The following is an 8,638-nucleotide window of genomic DNA, read 5'->3' as shown; positions in this document are numbered from 1 at the left end:
TTTTCTGCCACACTGCTATCTAGCAGTTCAGTTCTTTTTCCCAACACCCCATACTAAATGCTTATACTGTACTTTTAAGTTCATTTTGCAGTTTCTTCACAATATACAGTTATTTATTTATCAATTGTTTGTATAATTTGTCCTTTGAATCTGTATCTTTGTTTTGCATGTTTCTGATGCTGTATGTATCTAAATTTCACCCTTTGGAATTAATAAAATGTATCTAATCTAATCTTAACTCCAAGGTGAAACTGAAAAGGTGAGGTTGCACATATATACCTTTAATTCTGCAGTGTCCAAGGGCCTGCCCAAGTAACCTGAGAACAGGCTAGCAGAAAGAAATTTTCACATGGTCAAAACAGAAGTATTTTTCTAGATGAGAAATTGCAATAAGCATATCATGGAAAATATGATTATGATGACTAAGTTGAGTTTGCTCTAAACATTTTAACAATATGTTAAACTAGGCGAGGTCACCATATACTTCAAAACAGCACCATCTGCTAGGAAATGGGGGCAGTGCCTCACTAGCCCTTAATGCAGCGATGGCTTTGACACACACTATTTAAACTCTGCTGGCTGTTTGCTAAAATTATACTGAAATCAAAAAGGGATCTTTAGTTCACATCATTTATCTGCAGCTGCCATCTATGTGTGCTGGTAGGCCAGCATCCAGACCAACCAAGCCACCCCTTTGACAGTTGATCAATATGGAAGCACAATAGATCCTTCAGTGCCACCTACAGTGCCTGATTTACCCTGCCAATGTTGACACTACATATTTCAGGTCTAATATCAGATCATGTATACCTAAGTGAAACAAATCACATATTTTTAAAGTTATATGTAAGGAACAAACTTATTCAAAGCAAAATGTCACTGTGTGAAAAAGTAATTGCCCCCTATTGTGTAATCAAACCAATTAATGGATACATAGAATGAAAAGATTGAAATCAGCCGGGCTTGCTTGCAGGTATCCCTGTTTAATATAAACCTGACTTCTTTAGACACTTGCCAACCAAGTTGCCAGCACAAAGAATCAGCAAGCTTGTATAAAATCATCCAGAAATTCCAAAAGTATCTTAAAAAACATCCAAAGAATTTTAGGCCTCTCTTACCTGATCTAAGGTTAGTGTTGATATTTCTAAAATTGAAAAACATTGGGCAATAAGTGGCTTCTTTGGAGAGTAGCAAGGCAGAAACCATTACTAACCAAAAACAGCATAAATACTTGTCTGTTACCTGCCACCAAGTGCTTAAATAATCCCCAAACATTTTGGGAACATATGCTATGCAGAGATGCGAAAAAAGTGTAACATGTCTGTCAGGAAGCAAACACAGCATTCCACAACAGAAACGTCACAGGGTGGTGATGATGTACCTTCTCAGAACCAGGGGTCTATTCCAGAAAGTGAGATCAAAATGAGATAATTCTGGATCTTAAAATGGTGGCATTGCATGAGGATTATCGGCAATTCCTCCAAAAGAGAAGCTAAACAACAGCAGAAAGTGCCAAAGAAATTCAGATGGTTCAGGGGAATATCACTGATAGAATGAATGCCTAATGCACCATCAACAACAGTACCTTACAGGAAACATCATTTCACCTGAATTAAGCATTGTATACCATTTTTGCAAAATTAATGATATCCAAAAAGCGTGAGGCCCATGACATTAAGTGTTCAGCATATATAGAGCTCGTCGTTTCTGTGAGAGATGTCGAACATGACATGCATTGAGCGCTGTAATTACATTAAACCAAAGGTTAATTACACATTTTCAAAAGAAGTCTTGGAACAACACCCAGTCTTTGAGTGGCAGCTTATTCTGATCAAACCTGACACTCCAGGTATTTGTAATTATGTGCATGGCATCTCAAACATTTATCCAAAGCAACTTACAAGGGATGAAATCTAGTTGAGTGACTATCTACAGGGATGTGTATTGCTGCATGTGCCACACAGCAAGCTGCCTACATATCTAAAAGTAAGAGAGAAAGCAGGGACTAAAGAAGTGCAACCAACAGTAGTAGAAGTCATTGATGCATTGATCCAACCTGCGAACGCTGCAATCAAGTCCCAGCCTTACTGGGTCACATGTTCTGGTCCTGCACCAAATTAACATCATTCTGGACGAAAATTTTTAAGTGCCTTTCAGACAGCCTTGGTGTCACAATCACTCCTAACCCATTAACAGCTGTGTTTGGTGTTCTTCCAGATGGGCTTAAAGTGGAGAAGAACAAACAAATTGTGACTGCTTTTACTACACTATTGGCACGCAGATGTATCTTGCTCAACTGGAAGGATCCTAACCCTCCCCTTTTAGGTCAGTGGGTAACTGATGTTTTATACTATTTGAAAATTGGAAAAAATAAAATTCTCACTTAGAGGATCTGTGCAGAAATTTTTCAAAACCTGGCAGGATCTAATCAATAACATTTTAGAATAAGCTTTTAAAGCTCTGAGGAAGCAGATTCTCTCCCTATTCTCTTTTTCTTTACTTTTTCTTCTCCATTCATCTATATTCACTTATTAATTTATCTATATACTTAATTTTACTAGGTTTAAGTTTTATTCTGCTGCCCATGCTGTCTTTCTCGGGGGTGGGGGTTGATTTGTTTTCAATCCTATTCTTGTAAAATTGATCTATTTGTATGGAATGTTTTGTGATTTCAATAACATCAATAAAATAAAATCTATACTAATAAAAGGCAAAGCCCTCACTCACTCACTCACTGACTCACTCACTCACTCATCACTAATTCTTCAACTTCCCGTGTAGGTAGAAGGCTGAAATTTGGCAGTCTCATTCCTTACAGCTTACTTACAAAAGTTGGGCAGGCTTCATTTCGAAATTCTATGCGTAATGGTCATAACTGGAACCTATTTTTCTCCATATACTGTAATGGACTTTAGCTCGATGGCCGTGGGGGGTGGAGTTGCGTGTCAAATCATCACGTCTCTCACGTAATCACGTGAACTGACTGTGAACGCAATACGTAGAAAAGAAGGAAGAGCTCCAAAGAGCGCTGAAGAAAAACACATACAAGCTTATTCATAAGTGCAGCTACTGCGGAAACAAATCACGGTGTAAACCAGGGGTCATCAACTATATTTGTCAGAGGGCCAGAGTTTTACCAGACAGTCTCCTTGGGGGCCGGACCCCCAAGAAGAAAATCTAATAAATATCTAAATTTGGTTTAACATTATGTTTAATGTTTATACTTTTTCCATTGCATTACAAAACTCAAGGCTCCCATCACCTATACCACAGTCAACCACTAGGAGTGATAGATATTTTGCATCATTTCCATTAGGCCAAGTCAACTTTATAATAGAGCACTTGAAAAACAAACACGGAGGAAGTGACAGGAAAGGGTCTCCTAAAAGAGGTAAAATGGCACTCTCAAAGACCATGAAACGCAAAGTTGATGTAGAAAACAGGTCCTTCAATGATGACTGGACTGAAAAGTACGCATTTATCATGCCAACCTTCCGAAATGCATCACCAGTATGCCTAATTTGCAGCGAAACTGTTGCTGTTGCAAAAGAATACAATCTGCGCCGTCACCACAACACAAAACATTCTAATTTCAAGGTTTCATATCCTGAACAGTCAGAGGCTCGTCAGAGAAAAATCGCCACATTGAAATCTGCCTACTCCCGTGCAAGTGGCATTATTACTCAAACTTTAACTGATCAAGAGAGAGCGACGTGTGCATCCCTGCAGGCTGCTTGGGTGCTTTTCAGACATAACCGGCCTTTCGCGAAAGTGATGTTTTAAAGGAGTGCATGATCACCGTTTTGGAGGAACTTGCCCCCGACAAATCAATAGACAGAATTATTGCATCTGTCAAACAAGTACCTCTATCTGCCTCAACGAATGCACGTCGTGTGCACGTTTTGGCAGAGCAAGTGCAGAAAGCTGTCATTGACGGGGTTAAGGAAGCCAAATACTTTTCGCTAGCTATTGATGAGTCCACTGACAACACCGATATTTCACAGTTGTGCGTTTTGTCAGATACTTTGATGGCAAAGATTTCCGAGAAGAGCTGCTGGCATTGCTTCCACTGGAGGACAACACCACTGCTGACATCATCTTTGGAAAACTGGAGGATTTTTTTAAAAGCCATGGATTGCCCCTGGATAAAATCAACCTGACAGTGACAGATGGTGCACCTGCCATGATTGGAAAAAACAAGGGTCTGGTGAGCAGAATAAAGACTGTTGCTCCTAAAACTAACGCACTCCACTGTATCATCCATCAGAGCGTGCTGTGCGCAAAGCTAAGTGGGGAGCTCAAAGAGGTGATGGAGAAAACGATGAAAATTATCAACCACATCAGAGGAACTTCAAGCACGCAGCACCGCCTGTTCCGCAAATTTGTGCTTGAATCCCAGGCTTCTCATGATGACCTGTTACTCCACAATGACGTCGCTGGCTTAGTAAGGGCAAAGCACTGGGCGCTTTGTTGAACTCCGTGCGCAAGTAGTGGATTTTTTAAAACAAAGTAAATCCAAAGCGGCAGCTGACCATCTCCGCATCATGCAAGACACATTATACATGTGCAACGTTGCGTTTAACAGACATCTTCTCCCATTTGAATACACTTAATCTCCAGCTGCAAGGAAAAGGAAAATCAGTGGTGGATTTGGTGGAAAAACTTGATGCCTTTGGGAACAAACTCGATCTTTTCCACGCAGATTTGTTGTCATGGAGGCTGCTGCACTTTAACACACTGAAGACGGTGGGAGAAGGCAAAGTAACAGACAAGATGAAGACATTCATCACACAATTAAAAGACAACTTTTCTGCTAGATTTGATGACTTTTCATTTCCAGGGATGTCATTGGATTTGTCGTGACCCATTCACCATCAGCCCAAGCGGAGAATTCTCCACAAAGCGGTGAAAATGTTGCCATTAGGCGAAGTCGGCCATTCAGAGCCAGCTGGCTGAAATTCAGGCGCAGGCGACATGAAGTCGGCTCTCCGTGGTGCTGAAAGCCTGGCGCATTTTGGGTATCTTGTCCCGAGACCTATGACACATTGAAAACGCTGGCTATGTATGTGCTCACCATGTTCGGTTCAACCTACACCTGCGAGGCTGCATTCTCCAAGATGAATTCGATAAAAACACAAGAGAGGAACCGACTGTCAACCCAGTCTTTGGAGGACTGTTTGCGCATAAGTCTGACAGCGGCCAAGCCTGATGTGAAAAGTTGGTGTCAGAGGGAAATGTAACTTTAGCCATTGATTAAGCACTGTGAGTAGCCCGTTTCAGCATTGTGATTTGAATTCAAGCCCACTTAACGTTTCATTTGATGTGCGAACATTATTTGTGACCTGTTTTGTTCTGGTACCAGGTTATTTATTTACAATGCTATTTTAAGTTTTTATACCTGAGGATTCTGCTAGTTTCAAGCATGTTGTTGAGACTTAGTAATAAAAAAAAACATATGTTATGTAAGGGCACGAGGAAAAGTTACGCGTTCGTTTTTTTTTTAAACCTGTTTGAAACAATAAATGCTTAACGCCGCAGTCTGTCTGAGTCTGTCCTCATTTTGGAGTGTAGCCTAAATATAGTCATAAATGGTGGTTAGTCTGACAAGAGACTCAGTTGTTGTTATTTTTTGTTGCTTTAATAGTGTGGACAACCATTTTCTTTTTGATCCTCACAATTTTGGAATCCGTCGCATGGCCAGATTGAATGGCTCAGCGGGCCGGATTCGTCCCGCGGGCCGCCAGTTGATGATCAGTGGTGTAAACCGTAAGTTTAAATTAAGTTTATGGACACGCTCCCGCTGCCGTTTGTCATGCCTTCGTCGAATACTTTATTCGCAAGATACAAGTTTAATGAGAACACACGAGGTATAAACGAGACTTTGGATCACTTTGTAACGGAGTTAAAATTGCTGTAGCGAGAAACCTTTAAGTGCCGGGTCTTAGCTAACATTAAATAAAGCCATGGACATCGCAACATCACACAAGAGAGCAGCTCACGTGAACTAACTGAACGCAGTACGAGTGATCACTTCCATGCATCAAACCTGTTCAAAAAACTCATTACACAATTGACAAGGTGGGAAAAGAATATGCTCCACAGCTAACACGGTCTTGCGGAAGCAACTTTGTCACGCTGCCACCAAATACTCACAGAAAAATCCACAAGTTAATACACATGCTGTCTCTAGAGTTTCTCCACACTCAATGTATTCCTCGCATCCCCGTTATACCCTCTGATCTCCTATTTCAATTCAAATGCCTCCAATTTCCAGTAAGGCTCTGCTTCGCGATGACAATTAATAAGTCTCAGGGACAGACCCTACAAAAGGTTGCCATTGATTTGAGGCAAGATTGCTTTTCTCCTGGACAACTATACGTTGCATTCTCAAGAGTAATCTCAGTGCACAGCTTGGTCATATTACAACCGGAGTGCTGAACTGACAACGTGGTATACAAAGAGATCCTTAATCGATAGTTATTGGTATATATTCCCTCAGTTTAAAAAGGTTTTCTTTTCTTCTTAATAAAAATTTAAAACCAGTTCTTCGTCGCTGCGAAGCACGGGGATTTTGCTATATACAGTATATATATATGTAGATATATATATATATTGTCACAAAGTTGAGACATACTCAAGAAAAGGTTTGGGGCAGCCACTCGTATAATCTCGTAGCCCAGCTGCAAAGTCATTCTTTTCAGCACTTGTCTGTTACCTGCACTGAAGTGCATACAACGAGTCCAAGACAAGACTGAGGGAAAAGGGAAAAAGGGCAGGCTTTTAAAGGGGAAGACAGGAAGTGAGGTCATAAGGATCGGGCACGTGTTCATCATTCATTGGATCAGGCCCGGACGTGACATCAAGGGGGCCGGAGCTGGTAAGGTCTGTTTCCATTGGTTCGGTCCCGGAAGTGATGTCAATAGAGCCAGGTGGAGTCTCCCAGGAATGGTCTACAGGGAAGTGAGGAAAAGAGTCAGTGCACTCTGCCACATCCCGGCATGCCTCAGAACTGCCTTCACTCAAACCCTTTAGCTGCCTCCCATGCACACGTGTGTGGCAAGATCCCCCCCTTAGCCCAGACCCGTCGGGTCGGGCGACCCTAACCGAGAGGTCGTGAACCCAAGAAAGAGCATCAGCGTTGGTATGGAGAGCACCCCGACGATGAACGAGCGAAAACTTGTACGGCTGTAGGTCAAGAAACCACCGGGTGACCCACGGATTCGACTCCTTGTGCAGGGCCATCCACTGTAGAGGCGCATGGTCCGTGACAAGGGTGAATTCCCGGCCCAACAGGTAGTACCTAAGCTGAGTGATCGCCCATTTAATCACCAAAGCTTCCCTTTCCACCGCTGCCTACCTGGTCTCCCGGTCCAACAGTTTCCGGCTCAGGAACATGATGGGGTGTTCCACACCATCGACACTTTGGCTCAGCACGGCACCCAGGCCTGTGTCCGAAGCGTCCATCTGGAGGATGAAAGGCAAAGAAAAGTTAGGTGCCATCAAAATAGGTGCGGACGTAAGGGCCTGCTTTAAGTCACCAAATGCAGCGCCTGTCTTCTCAGTCCATACCACAATGTTCGGGGCCCTCTTCTTTGTTAAATCAGTCAAGGGCGCTGCTCTCTCCGAGAACCAGGGTACAAACCGGCGGTAGTACCCGGCTAACCCGAGGAAGGCTTGGACCTGCCGCTTGGTTCGCGGACGGGGCCATTTCAAAATGGCATCAGCTTTGGAGCACTGTGGCCTTATGGTACCCCGACCCACCAGGTAGCCTAAATATTTGGCCTTGCTTAACCCAAAGAAGCATTTCTTGGGATTAATCCGGAGCCTGGCCTCACCAAGTGTTCGCAATACCGCTCGGACATGCTGTAGGTGTTCCCTCCATGTCCTGGAATCGATGACCACATCATCCAGGTAGGCAGCACTGTATGAGTTATGAGGCCGGAGCACTTTGTCCACCAGACACTGGAAGATTGCTGGAGCCCCGTGTAACCCAAATGGAAGGACACGATATTACCAGTGTCCGCTAGGGGTACTAAACGCGTTTTTTTCCTTCGCGGAGTCCGTTAAAGGACCCTGCCAGTACCCTTTTGTCATGTCAAGTGTGGTCAAGTACCGAGCCTGTCCAAGCCTCTCGAGGAGGTCGTCCACTCGTGGCATTGGATAAGCATCAAATTCGGAGACTTGATTAAGCCGATGGAAGTTATTGCAAAACCTCCAACTCCCGTCAGGCTTACCGACGAGCACAATGGGGCTGGACCAGGGACTATAACTTTCCTCAATCACACCTAGCTCCAGCATGCGCTTGATCTCAAGCTCCACTTCAGCCCTTTTTGCCTCGGGCTCTGTCACAATGTTGTGCTCAACCAGAGAGGTCCTTCCAGGGTTTTCACTGACTACCTCCCGGATGGCCCGGATAACTGTTTCCAGCTCCTGCCGCTGTCTGGGACTTAAGTCCGTACCGAAGTTAAGGTGGTGTGTGTGAGCGAAGAGTGAGCGGGGCTGGCCGGAGGAGGGATCGGGGTCCCTGTCCTTCCACGGTTTCAGCAAGTTCACATGATAAACCCGCTCCTTTGGCCGACGATTGGGTTGACTCACCAAATAGTCGACCAGCCCCTTCCTCTCCTTAACTTCGTAGGGG

Source organism: Polypterus senegalus, chromosome 4 (assembly GCF_016835505.1).
Source record: "Polypterus senegalus isolate Bchr_013 chromosome 4, ASM1683550v1, whole genome shotgun sequence".
NCBI classification, from domain to species: domain Eukaryota; kingdom Metazoa; phylum Chordata; class Cladistia; order Polypteriformes; family Polypteridae; genus Polypterus; species Polypterus senegalus.
This window is presented reverse-complemented; position numbering follows the sequence as displayed.